Source organism: Acomys russatus, chromosome 25 (assembly GCF_903995435.1).
Source record: "Acomys russatus chromosome 25, mAcoRus1.1, whole genome shotgun sequence".
In the NCBI taxonomy this organism is placed as follows: Eukaryota; Metazoa; Chordata; class Mammalia; order Rodentia; family Muridae; genus Acomys; species Acomys russatus.
The window spans coordinates 9,019,087-9,032,476 of NC_067161.1; positions in this window are offsets into that span (position 1 = coordinate 9,019,087).

A 13,390-nucleotide genomic window follows, 5' to 3' on the forward strand; every position below is an offset into this window, starting at 1 on the left:
GAGTTAGGGGAGGAAGGAAGAAGGCCCCCGTGTTGGCTTTGGCTTCTCTTGGAAAGCGACTGTGAGCTGTACAGCTGTGATTCTAGGAGGAGCTCTAGCAGCACACACCATTCAGCCGGGCCAGCCTTGGCAGAAAAGCACAGAGGGGACCAGCCAAGAAACTAAGAAATAATGACCCTGGGAGCCCCAGGAAGCCCAGGGAACACCATAATTCTGTGAGCCCAGGGGGGAAATGCAATGAACAAGACAGATACATCCCTGCTCCAAAGACACAGGCATTGGGAACAGGGGAGGGCTCACAGCAAGCAACTGCATAAGTCACATCCTACCCAGGCAGCAAAGACCACAATTCATTAGTACAAGGAAATACTTCATCTTAGAAGCTAAGAAAGGTGTCATCAATTGAGACCTAAGGGGAGGAGTCACCAGGCCAGAGGGCAAAAATAGATTGTTCCAGACATAGAGAGAGCCAGCCTGGAAGCCATGATGTCCTAGGGCCTTGAAAGGAACTAGAAGACAACTCTAAACTGAAGCTGAGGATCGAAGGATCATGGTTCTGTCCCTCCTGCTGTAATAAAACACCCTAAAAGGAAACTTGAGATAAAAATATGTACTTGGATAGGCAGATTTGGGCCCAGGGGTCCCGCTCAAACTAAGGCACCAGCCAAGGACAATACAGGAGGTAAACTTTAAGCCCCTTCCCAGATCTAGCCAATGGTCAGAATATTCTCCACAGTTGAGTGGAGAGTGTGATATGACTTTCTCACGTACTATGGTGCCTCACATTTGACCATGTCCCCTGGAGGGGGAGACCTGGTGGCACTCAGAGGAAGGACAGCAGGTAGCCAAGAAGAGACTTGATACCCTATGAGAATATATAGGGGGAGGTAATCCCCCTCAGAAACAGTCATAGGGGAGGGGAATGATGGGAAAATGGGGGGGGGAGGAATGGTAGGATACAAGGGATGGGATAAACATTGAGATGTAACAAGAATAAATTAATAAAAAAAAGGAAAAAAATATGTACTTGGTTACAATAGCAGCCCATCATTGTGGAAAAGTCAGGGCAGCAGAAACTTGAGGCAGCTGGTCACACCAATCCACAGTCAAGAGCAGAGAATGATCTCTCTCTCTCTCTCTCTCTCTCTCTCTCTCTCTCTCTCTCTCTCTCTCTCTCTCTCTCTCTCTCTCTCTCTCTCTCTCTCCTCCCTCTAACACAATTCAGAATCCTCTGCCTAGGGAATAGTGCCACGCATAGTGTGTGGGTCTTTAATCAAGACAATTTCCACAGACACGCTCACAAGTGGGTCTGATCTAGATAATCCTTCACTGGGACTCACTTCCTGTGTGGTTCTAGATTATGTTAAACTGAAAAAAAATCAAAACTAACCATCATAGGACGCAGAGGAAAACCAAGAAAGGAGTGTGGCAGATCCTCAAAGCCTGGAACCCCAACAGTCCTATTCCCAGGCCCTCACTTGTGGTGGTTTGAATAACAATTGCTCCAATAGGCGCATATATTTGAATGCTTAGTCACCAGAGAATGGCACTGTTTGAAAGGATTAGAAGGATTACAAGGTGTGGCCTTGATGGAGGAAGTGAGTCACTGAGAGTGAGCTTTGAAGTTTCAAAAGCCCATGCCAGTGCTTCTCTCTCTCTCTCTCTCTCTCTCTCTCTCTCTCTCTCTCTCTCTCTCTCTCTCTCTCTCTCTCTCTCTCTCTCTGCCCCCCTGTGAATTGGGATATCCTGATACACTTCCTTCTCCAGCACCATGAGTGCCCCCATGCTCCTGCCCGTCTCCCACCATGATGATAATGGACTCTCCCTCTGAAATTATAAGCAAGCCCCCCCCAATTAAATGCTTTCCTTTATAAGAGTCGCCGTGGTCAGAGTGCCTCATCACAGCAATAGAACAGTGACTAAGACATCACCCAAAAGGGGAAAAAAGGGAGAATCACAAAAAAGACACCCACATCTCCATGTTTGGTGTTAAAATGCGGGGGTAAAGGGACAGAGTTGATGTGGCATGTCCATGTGATAGAGCAGTATTTAGCCTTCTAAAGGGTGTGCTGTAATATACAATAGCACGGGGCATGGCAGTTGACCTAAGCTAGTATAAGTGACGGAAAGCTCTCACAAAAGGGTAAGTACAGCCCCACTTATACGAGGACCCAAAGGCTGTCAAGCTCACAGAAGCAGATGGCTGCCTGGACTTAAGAGGTGGTGAACAGGGAACTGTCCATGCTGTTAGATGAAATGAGTTCTAGAGATCCGTGACATGACAACGCTGCTTATTTGTTGTGTTTGTTCCTTTGTTTGGCTTCATTTTTCATGACAGGGTTCCTCTGTGTGTAGCCCTGGCTGTCCTCAAACTCCCTCGGTGGACCAGGCTGGCCTGGAACTCACAGAGGTCCACCTGCCTCTGCCTTCCAAGTGCTGGGTTTAAAAACACGTGCCACCACACCTGGCATGTAAATGTTTATTAACAGGCTATGTCTTAGGTCAAGCACATATGCATGATATTAATTCCAATAAAAAAAAGTAAGCAATGCAAGTGTGCCAGATAGTTTTAAGTATCAATGTGACACAGCCTAGGATCCCATGAGAAGAGAGACTCTGTGAGAAATTGTCTAGATCAGTTTGTGAGTGTGCCAGGGGAGGTGTCTTAATTATGCATTGATGTCAGAAGACTCAGCCCATTCCCTGAGCTACACAAAGCGGGGAAGAGCTGCATGAAGCAAGCCAGCAGACAGGTAGCGAGGGTGTATCCATTTCTCTTCTGACTGCAGATGTGACAGGGCTTCCTGGTTTAAGTTCCTGCCTTGGCTTCCCTGAAATGGTAAACAGTAGACTGAGAGTGTGAGGCAAATAAGCCCTTTCATCCCCTACGTTGCTTTTGGTGTTTTATCTCAGTGACAGCATGAAACTAGGACAGTGAGTTAGACCACACACACACCTGACATAATTAATCTCTCAATATTAATTTTTTTGTTAACTACAATAACTATTAAATATGGTCTTAACACTTGAAATCTTTATATTATTCCAGATATGTTGCTAAATTAAGTTGTTTAATATTGCTTGAGATATTAATTCATTTTAGTTGTATTAACGATATACTACTTTGGTGTGACCCACCTGCCACTCTCATGAGCCTCGGAACACTCAGGAATGCCCATTACCTGTGAGTGGTGTGCTATAAATAGAGACCCTTTTCAGCCCCTGTAGCCCCTTCTCTGCATCCTTGAGGGCCTCCCTTGGGTGTGAGAATTGTACAGGCTCACGGAGACATCTGGACATCCCAAGCAAGCATCAAATCAGGGTTTGGGAGACAACTCAGGCAGTAAGGTGTTTGTCACACAGGCATGAGGCCCTTAGTTCTATCTCCCAGACCCACATAGAGTTAGGCACAACATTGTGTGCCTATGGCCCCAGCACTGGGCCAGGGGAGACAGGAGGATCCCTGGAGCTCACTAGGCAGCAAGTCTAGCTGAATTGGTAAACATTAGCTTCAGTAAAGAACATAGATAGATAGATAGATAGATAGATAGATAGATAGATAGATAGATAGACAGACAGACAGATAGATGAGGTATGAGAGTTGAAAGATGGTTCAGTGATTAAGAGTACTTGCTGCTCTTGCAGAGGACCAGAGTTCTGTTCCCAGCACCCAAGTCCAGTTGCTCACAACTGCCTGTTACTCCATCCCTGGGGATCCAACGCCCTCTTCTGGCCTCTGAAGGTAAATGCACTCACATGCACATTCCCACAGAGACACACATAATTTAAAATATTTAAAAAAAATTTTTTTTTAATTTGGTGCACAACAAAAATGGAAGTCACTTAGCACTGGCCTCTGGTGTCTATGGGCACCCACACACATGTTTGCATGCACCCGTGAGCACACGCACACAAAGAAACAGTACAGTGGGCCCCCAGATAGGAAGGACTAAGCATCGCCTTTGACAAATAAGCCCCAAGTGTTCCTTTCCATCCTCAAGCTGGCCTCAGGGGCATCACCCAGCGCTGTGACAACAGGGCCTGTGCTCAGCTTCTTGTCAATACCCTGACAACCTCAATTCTATGACATCCATCTGGTCTGGCCACATCCTAGGCTGTTTTGCCACAGTTTTTCTTCTCTTCAGTCACTAACAGCCTCTCCCTATACAGCAATGAACAAGTCAAATCAGCACAGACTTTCTGTCCAGCCACACTCTTGGGCCTCAATGACTGGCCCCTGGGCAGCTACCCAGTTGGCCCACTCCTTAACCTACTTCTGCAGCCAAGAACCACTAGGCTCCTTGGACAGCAGCTCGGCTGTTAGCATCTCTGCATTGGGCAGCCTGACAACCTCAGCAGATGAGGCCATCTCCATAAATAACGATTTCACTGAGCCCACTGGGTAGGTTCAAATCCCAGCTCTGCCTTTCACCTCTCTGCATTAATTGCTTTTTCGTCATTGTAACAAACATCTGACAGAAAGAATTAAGGTAGAAGGAGTTCATTCGGGCTGGCAGTTTGGAAGGCTACATTCTATCGGGGCAGAAACAGCGGGACAGAGGCCATGGCAGTGGGAGGGTACAGCTGAGACGCTATATGAAGAATGAAGAAGCAAGGGAGAGAGAGCAGGAAGTTGGGGCATGCTATAACCCCTAAAGACACCACCTCCTGTAACCCACTTCCAGAAACAGAGCTGGACACCAAGTATTCAAACACAAGGGCTTGTGGGAAACACCTAAGAAGCTATAACAGCTCCTGAACCCAGGAGACAACAGAGCTACCCAGTGGCTGTGGGGGCTAAAAAGGCCGTAAGCGCAGAGTGCGCCATGCATAGGAAGAGTGTTGACTGTGCTGTTTGTGCTCCGGTTTTTGTAGAACACAGCACTCTCAGTAAATAACCACCATCTTCCTATATCGGCTGCACCTGCCTGCAAGAAGAGGCCATCACGAATGGCTGTATTGACTACTGAGGCTCCTTCAGAGAAGGAGGGGACAGGGAGGGCCGTGGATCCCTCACCTGAGATTCTGTCCACCTCCTCCTGTACCTTCCAGCCATTTGTAGGCAGTTCTGCCCTAGCTGCACATGGTTCCCTGGGGACCAGCTGTGGTGGAACTGTACTTTGGTTTACCAAAGGCATATTATGAGGAAGGGTAGACACTGATTCTCTATCTCCCCAGGGAAGAAATTCTTGTAACAACCACAGTGCTCCCTCCCAGTGCGGACACCAGTTGGGGTGCAAGATTTCTCCCCATTAGGCCGAGGTCTCTAGATATTTCTTTCCTCTTGTGCTGTTACCACTGAAGGAATGTGGGGGTGGGGGGGGGCGGGTAATGATATGACATCACCAGTCACATGCTTCTCCAGAGCTAAGGGAGAAAAAGGCGAGGACGGGAGACATTCTGGAGTGCTCTCGTTGAGTGCATAGATCCAGGAAAAACAGTACTGACTGTGGCCGACTATTTCCATCCACTCGGATAGAAAGCGCAGCCACATCCCAAGGGCTGTCTTGCCATCCAACTCCAGCTTAGTAAATCAATGGGTCTGTTGGAGTCCGTCACCCATGTGAACATGAAGGAGGGCAGCTACACCATCCATAGCACGGACAGCTCACGGGAAGCTCGCTGCTAAAATGTCCCTTCCAGGCCTTTCTTCCCTCTACCCCTACTGAAAGCTATGCAGCAGAGGGAGGGCCTGGTACAGGCTTCATAAAGGCTAGAAGGTTCCGGAGCCTCTCCTGCCTCAAGCACATCCCCCACCTCCCTTCACAAGGGCATGTTACTAGGCGCAGTCTCTCTGTGCAGGTCTTCACACCTTCTCTGTCCCCAAGATGGCAATACTCTCTTCTGGCTCATAGGAACGGGCAAGCCAGCTGCCAGCCCCTCTGCAGCTCTCCACCCCCCTTGAGCTCTCGCAGTCAGCCCGCTTGCTGCTCACGTTGCCCCATTCTCCATTTTCCCCCCTGAAAAGTCCAACCTGGGGACAATGCACCCAACCCAAGGTGGCACAAAGTTGAGAACTCTGGCCCATTCCCCCCTCACGGTTACAGTGTGGTGTGCCTGGTCCCCCATAGACCTCCTGGTGACAGTCTGTGCCTCAGTCCCAAATGAAAACAAGCACTTCTAACCACAATACAGGAATACAGGAAGCAGTCAGGGATGTTCTGCTGCCCGGCTCCCAGGACGGAAGGACTCAGTCTGCAGCCCTGACTCCGGGAGGCACCTCTCTTATTGTCACTCACTTGCTGCCTTTTCCCACCTGTCAGCAGCAGCCACCAAGCTGGCCAGGCTGAGCCCTCTCTGCAGCTATAGAGGAGAGGCAAAGGACAAGGTCCCCAGACTGCCTCTGACCCAAAGGAGTCAATTGCTCCTCTGGACAGCAGTCACCTGATCCTTGCAGTGTCCTTTGGCCAGCAGACACCCTAGAGAACATCTGTGTCACCTTCTGTGTGGGCGCATTTTGAAAATTGCTTTCCAGCCGGAACATACACTCTGTGATGAAGACACAAAAAGAACCAACATGCGGCCGGGCTGCATTTCAGCACTAGAAGACTGCTTAGGGTCCACAGGGCTCTGAGCTCCATCTTAAGTGCAAACAAATAAAAAAGAAGACCAAGCAGGAGACTTCAAACGTGAGAACTAGCCTGCTGCGGTGACACAAGTTTGTCACTCAGCTACTCACAGGGATGAAGGAAAGACTGGGCAATGGCTCGGTGACCAACGCACTTTCCATACAAGCATCAGGCCTGGAGTTCAAACGCCAGGAAGCTGTATACAGGCAGGAGCAGCAGCGCACATCTGTAATTCAGTGCTCCAGTGGTAAGATGGGAGGCAGAGATGAGGCGCTCCCCAGAAGCCCATAGGCTGGCCATGGTACATACATGGTAGCAAGTAAGAAGAGAACCTGTCTCACACCAGGAATGTGATGACAACACCCAAGGCTGTCCTCTGGCCTCCACACATACTCCAGTGCAGGTGTGTGTCCCTACTCACTCCCACAAGCAAACACACAATCACACACAGACAGCTGATGCAGGAGCATCACAAATTCAAGGTCAGGCTGGACAGCTTAGCGAAACCCAGTCTCAAAATTAAGAATGAAAGGAGGCCTGGGGACATAGCTCAGTGATAAAGCCCTTGCTTAGCATGCGTAAAGCCCTGGGTTCCACCCTAGCAATGAAAAATAAATAATAAGCTGGGCGTGATGGCACACACTTGTAATCACAGCACTCAGGAGGCAGAGGCAGGCGAGTCTCTGTGAGTTCGAAGACAGCCTGGTCTACAAAGTGAGTCCAGGACAGCTAGGACTACAAGAAAAACCCTGTCTCAAAATAATAATAATAATAATAATAATAATAATAATAATAATAATAATAATAATAATAATAATAATGATAATGATAATAATAATAATAGATCTAGGGTGATAGCTATCTCAGTGACGTGCTAGAGGCAGAACCACAAGGACATGAGCTCAATGCCCCAGTACCCGCGTGAAGCACGGCGCACGTGCTTATAAACCCGGCACTGGAGAGGCCAAGTGTGATGGCAACTCTTGGTTGTCAGCTTGACTGGATATGAAAACAACTAAAATACAAGCCTCTGGGATCCTGTGTAAGTCTCCTTAGTCAGAGTATTTGAAACAGGAAGTCCCACCCAAAATGGAGGCTGCACCTTCCAGTAGCTGCCCACATAAAAGCACATGGAAGAAGGAGACTTTGCTCTCCGTCCATCCGCTCGCCCTTGCTCTCACTGGCAAGCTCATCTCTCCTGTTGGCTGTGGGATTTCCTCCCAGACGTCAGAGCCAGTGTCTTTGGGCTTCCAGTGTGGACTACACACCAGCAGCTCTGCAGGAATCCTCCGCCCCTTCAGCTCCAGACTGAACAGCTGAACCATCCAGCATCCTGGACTGGGCAGGTTGAGGATTCTTAGCCCCTCTGCTGTGAGATCACCACTCTTGGACTCCCCAGAGTGCATCCGGTAAAGCCAACAGAGTAAATCCCATAGATCTTCATTCTGTCAAGGTGCTAGTCCTTTAGGAAACCCAGACTAACAAATGGAGGCAGGAGTCTCTCTGAGCCTCACCGGCCAGCCAGCCTAGCCTAAAAAATAAATAAGTAAATAATTTTAAAGCAAACCCTGGGGCCCAGCAAGAGACTCAGGATCAAAGGAAAAAGAAAATAGAGTAGATACCTACTGAGGAACTACAACACACACACACAGACACACACACACACAGACACACACGCACACACACACACACACACACACAAACACACTACCTGGCACTCTCACCACATGAGCCCAAGATATCACGGACAGAAGTATTAGAAACTGTGAACCAAGTGAACTTTTTAAAAACTGTTTCTGTCAAGTCTTGGTCACAACCATGAGGAAAGTGTTAACATGTATTAAGGTCAAAAGTCTAACATAAAAGTCAGTAGAACTGGATCCTTCTGGAAGCCATCTGTTCCTAGCCTCACCCCAGTTTCCCATGGCTACTTATCTCCCTCGATGCTTGGGATGTTAGTTTTAGCAGCCAACTTACCACTGTCTAGAATCACCTGGGTGGGAAACGTCACAATGAAGGAATGTCTAGCTCAGGTTGGCCTGTGGACATTTTACCTTGATTACATTAATTCAAGTGGGAAGAAGTGCCCACTGTGAGCTGTGTGAGCATGGGAAAAAGTGAGCTGAGCACAAACGCGAGTGCCATCTTTGGCCCCCTGCTCCTAATTATGCACGTGATACAACCAATCCCCCTCAGGCTCCTGTCCCCATGACTTCTGGATCCTGGAGTGCTGAGCTAACACACAAACACAGTATCAGATAGATGCACCTGTTGCTTTCCTATTGCCATGATAAGATGCCGTGACCAAGACAACTTCTAGAAGGAAGAGTTTATGTGGCTTATGGTTTCAGGGTCCATCGTGGCCGGGAACCATGACAACCAGCAATGTATGTGGTGGCCGGAGCAGAAGCTGAGGCCTCACATCATGAACTGCAAGAGTCTCTGAGCTTTCGAAGCCCATCATTAGCACCCTTCATCCAGCAGGGCCATACTGCTCAAACCTCTCAAATAACACCACCAGCTGGGGACCGAGGGTTCAAATGCCTGAGCCTGTGGGGGACATTCTCTAAGCTGCTTCTGTCATGGTGTTTTGATGGTTGGTTTTGGTTTTTCCAGACAGGATTTCTCTGCATAGCCTTGGCTGTCCTGGGCTCACTTTGTAGACCAGGCTGACCTCAAACTCACAGCGGTCTGCCTCCATCACCCCCGGCAGCCCCCCTTTTCCCTCTCCCCCGGCTCCGCCCCGAGTGATGGGATTACAGGTGTGCACCATAACGCCCTGCTTGTCATGATATTTTTATCACAAGAGGAAAAGAAGCTAAAATGTATTCCTTCCACCTCTGCCCATGTGTAAAGCTCCCTCTACCACCTCCCAGGGGCTGATCTCCCTCTCCATTCTGCACTAGTCACTGCATCAGTCACAACCTCATCCCAGGAGAGTCTTTGTGTGGCAGCATCGACCAGCCAGCCCTGAACCCACACAGCCATCCCAGGACAGGGCTCAGTGAGGGCTCACAGAATGCAGCTGGCCCTTGTTCCCTGAGTGGGAAATCAGTTCTCAGCCTGGGCGTCAGACAGGAAGCGACTCTTCTCATCAGACCGACTTGAGAACGTATCTCCTCTAACACCCCCAGCAGAGGACACTGACGTCATCCGATCTGGGTGTGATGCACCAAGGACACTACGTGGCTTCCTTAGCGCAGCTGCCAAAACTTCCATCCCTGAGCCTCCTCAGAAGGTGACAGACAGAGCCACCCTGTGTCTGCAACAGGACTCTCTGCCAAACATCCGAGAAGGACAAGTTCTGCTAAGGGACTCAATGACAAAAAAATGCACAGTGCTCGCACAGTAGCCCAGGACTCCTCGAGGGTAAAGAAGTGTTTGTAATGTGAGATCTAAATGCAATGCATTGTCTCTGATTGGGCATTGTACTCCAGGAAGAACAGCTGCAGAGGACACTAAGGCGACTGGGGAGTGACTGTAGGTTAAATAAGTATAGCACCCCCATTCAACTTCTTTGTGTGAGAAAGACATACATGCAGCGATGGGAAGGGGTGTCATGTGTGTGTACACATATGTGAAACCAGAGCATACCTCAGGTGACATTTCTCAGGTGCCTTGTCTTTTGAGACAGGGTATCTCACTGTCCTAGAGCTCACCAAATAGGCTAGGTTGGCCGGCCAGATTCTTAGGGCCCCACCTCTCTGTATCCCTAGTGCCAGGATTACAAATACATAATGCCAAGCCCAGCATTTTGATGTGCTCTGGTCCGTGTGCTTTCAGGGTCCGCGCCTTCCGGAACGAGCTGTCTCCTCAGCTCCTCCTCATTAAACTTCCCTAGTGTGGTCGCCGAGTCATGATTAATGGAAAAGAACGCCCTTGACCGTCAGTAACATGTGACCACAGTAGAATGCGGAAGTGGGAGGAGACAGGGAGCGCACCTAACACCTGGTCATGGTGTACAGGGACTCGCTGTTCTGTGCCTGTACCTTCTCACAGCTCTGCAAAGATAACCTAGAAATAGACCTGTCCACCAACACCGAGGCCTCAGGACCCCCTGCCACCTGCGTTATAGGTGTTTTACCAAGCTTCTAGTTCACCGGCCTGTAGAATCCAGAATTCAAGCCAAGAGCAGACGTTTCCAATGGGTCTGCCATTGCCTTCTCGTGCCTCTGAGTTGAATTTAGACCACGGAAGTTGGGAAAGGAGATATAGGATCTCCACCAGCCCCACTACTGGGCAGCAGTTAGAGCAACAGAATTCAAAACCTGGAGTGGGCTGGTCTTAAGTTCAAGTCCCGCATGCGCGCGCGCGCGCGCGCGCGCGCGCGCACACACACACACACACACACACACACACACACACACACACACACACACACACACACACCAATAGCTCTGACCTCAGATCTCTCTGTTCTGTTCTCTGAACCCTGCCAGCCTTGACCCTGAAGGAGAGGTCAATGAATGTGTCTGCCTCACAGACCACTAGCAAACAAAAGGGTGCTCTGTGGCAGGTTGAAGCAGAGAACTAGATGTAACGACCATGAGGGCTTGTTAATGGGCTCAGACTGAGCTTGCCGTCTCATACAGTGAGGACCAGTACAGCATGAATTCTGCAGCCAGGCCAATGACCTCTGCTGTGGTGGGAAGAGGCATCAGATACCCTACGGGAGAACAGCATTATCACAACGCTGACCCCCGCCTGGGATTGCCCTGACTCACCACCACAGGCCTTGCTCAAGACTAATGCTTCATAAATGCCAGGCAGGTGACAGATTGCTTTTGATGCCAATGCTACCAGCCCTTCCATCTCTATGGTGTTCACCAAATACCAGGCAGTGGTTCAAACGCAGTCATTCCCCAACACAATCTTGCAAGGTGGCAGGTGTGTGTGTGTGTGTGTGTGTGTGTGTGGTGTATGCTTGAACTTCCTATGTAGCTGAGGAGGACCGGAAATTCCTGATCCTTCTCCATCTACATACATCAGGCATTACATCATCAGGCATTACATCATCAGGCATTACATCATCAGGCATACGTCAGGCATTATTGTTGTTGGTTGGTTGGCTTGGCTATTTGTTTTTGAGATGGTCTCACACACCCCAGGCAGCCTTGTGTCTGTTTTGTCTTGTCCCTTCTGCTGTATTTTGCTGGTGGCACTAGCCTTACACACACAGCAGGCACATGCTCTACCACTGAGCTCTGTCCATACCCCTGCAAATTGCTTTTTACAAGAGTAAACTTAAGAGTCAGCGAAGGCCATTTACAAAAGCAGAACCGCATGGTTTTGGGCCCCAAATTACACTCTCCGTGATCGCAGAGGCTAGGGACACCTCCCCTCCTGTGCTCACCTCGAGTCAGCCTGACACACCAACATACATTACTCAGAGCTGACAGGAGGAAGAGCCCAGTGAAGAGAGCCCCACCACCACCACCCCCTCTTCAAGCCCCACTTGCTTCCCAAGTTATGAATTTCGTGTCAAGACTTCATGTGAATTTCTCAGGAACCATTCTTCCTGCTAAGAGACACTGCACCCCCAATCAGCGCTGACACCCAGCACACCACGCTAAGCATACGCAGCAAACACTGTCTCTGGAGAGAATTATTCTCTTTGTGCATTGTAAGGTCCCACTTCTCCACTGGGCTCTCATTTCCTCTCATCCAAGCATCAGTTCTATTAAAGCCAAATTACAACATGAAAATGAGCATCCATCAGCAGATCAGTTAATTCAATTAGAGCTTTAACTACAGAAGAGTGGGAGGCCACTCAGAAAAGCGGGAGTTGATGGCGCAAGCCTGGGGTGCCCATCCAGGAGGGACTCTGCTCACCCTAATGTAGGGTGCTCCCATGGCTTGTGAACAGTGCCAGCCACAAGCCAAGGTAGCTCCCAGAGTCCCTGCCAGACCCAGAGACAGTGCCAGCTTTAAATATTATTTGGAAGCCACAATTCTTTTCTAATTTTTAAAAGTGCGGGGAGAATGCTTAATAGGAAGTCTGCCATCCCAACGAGACTTGAAGTGCACAAGGCAGTGTTGGCAGCTATAAAAGAACGTTCCTGTCTGACATAACTGGAACTCTACACCAGGAGAACAGCAGCTCTTGCAGCCCCAAGCAACCACTGCCCCGTGGTTTCTGTTCCATATATTAATTGAAATGACAATAAGCCCATATTCGGATATGGTATTCTTTGATCATATTCACCTCTCCACTAACTTTTCCTCTTCTTCCTCTCTGCTTTTATCCTTCCACATCTCTAAAAGTATCATCTCTGCTTCTTTCTATCTCTCTCTGTCTCTCTCTGTCTCTGTGTCTCTGTGTCTCTCTGTGTCTCTGTCTCTGTGTCTCTGTTTCTGTATCTCTGTCTCTCTCTGTGTTGCTGTCTCTGTGTCTCTGTCTCTGTCTCTCTGTCTCTGTCTGTCTCTCTGTCTGTCTGTCTGTCTGTCTCTCTCTTTCTCTCTCTCTCTCTCTCTCTCTCTCTCTCTCTCTCTCTCTCTCACACACACACACACACACACACACACACACACACACACACATACACACATACACACACACATATAATTACTTCCTTTATCCAGTCCTCCACTGACTGGCACCTAGGGTGACTGCATTGCAATGGCTCCCATGAACAGTGCTATGAGTTTGCCTGAGTTAGCTGCCTCCTAGAAATGGGCTCAGATGTGGTAGTGGACTTGAACATAATTAAATAGGACTGTCATAGACGCTTCATGTTTCTATTTTCCTGCACCGTGTGTGTGTGTGTGTGTGTGTGTGTGTGTGTATGTGTGTGTGTGTGTGTGTCTGTACAAGACCTGAT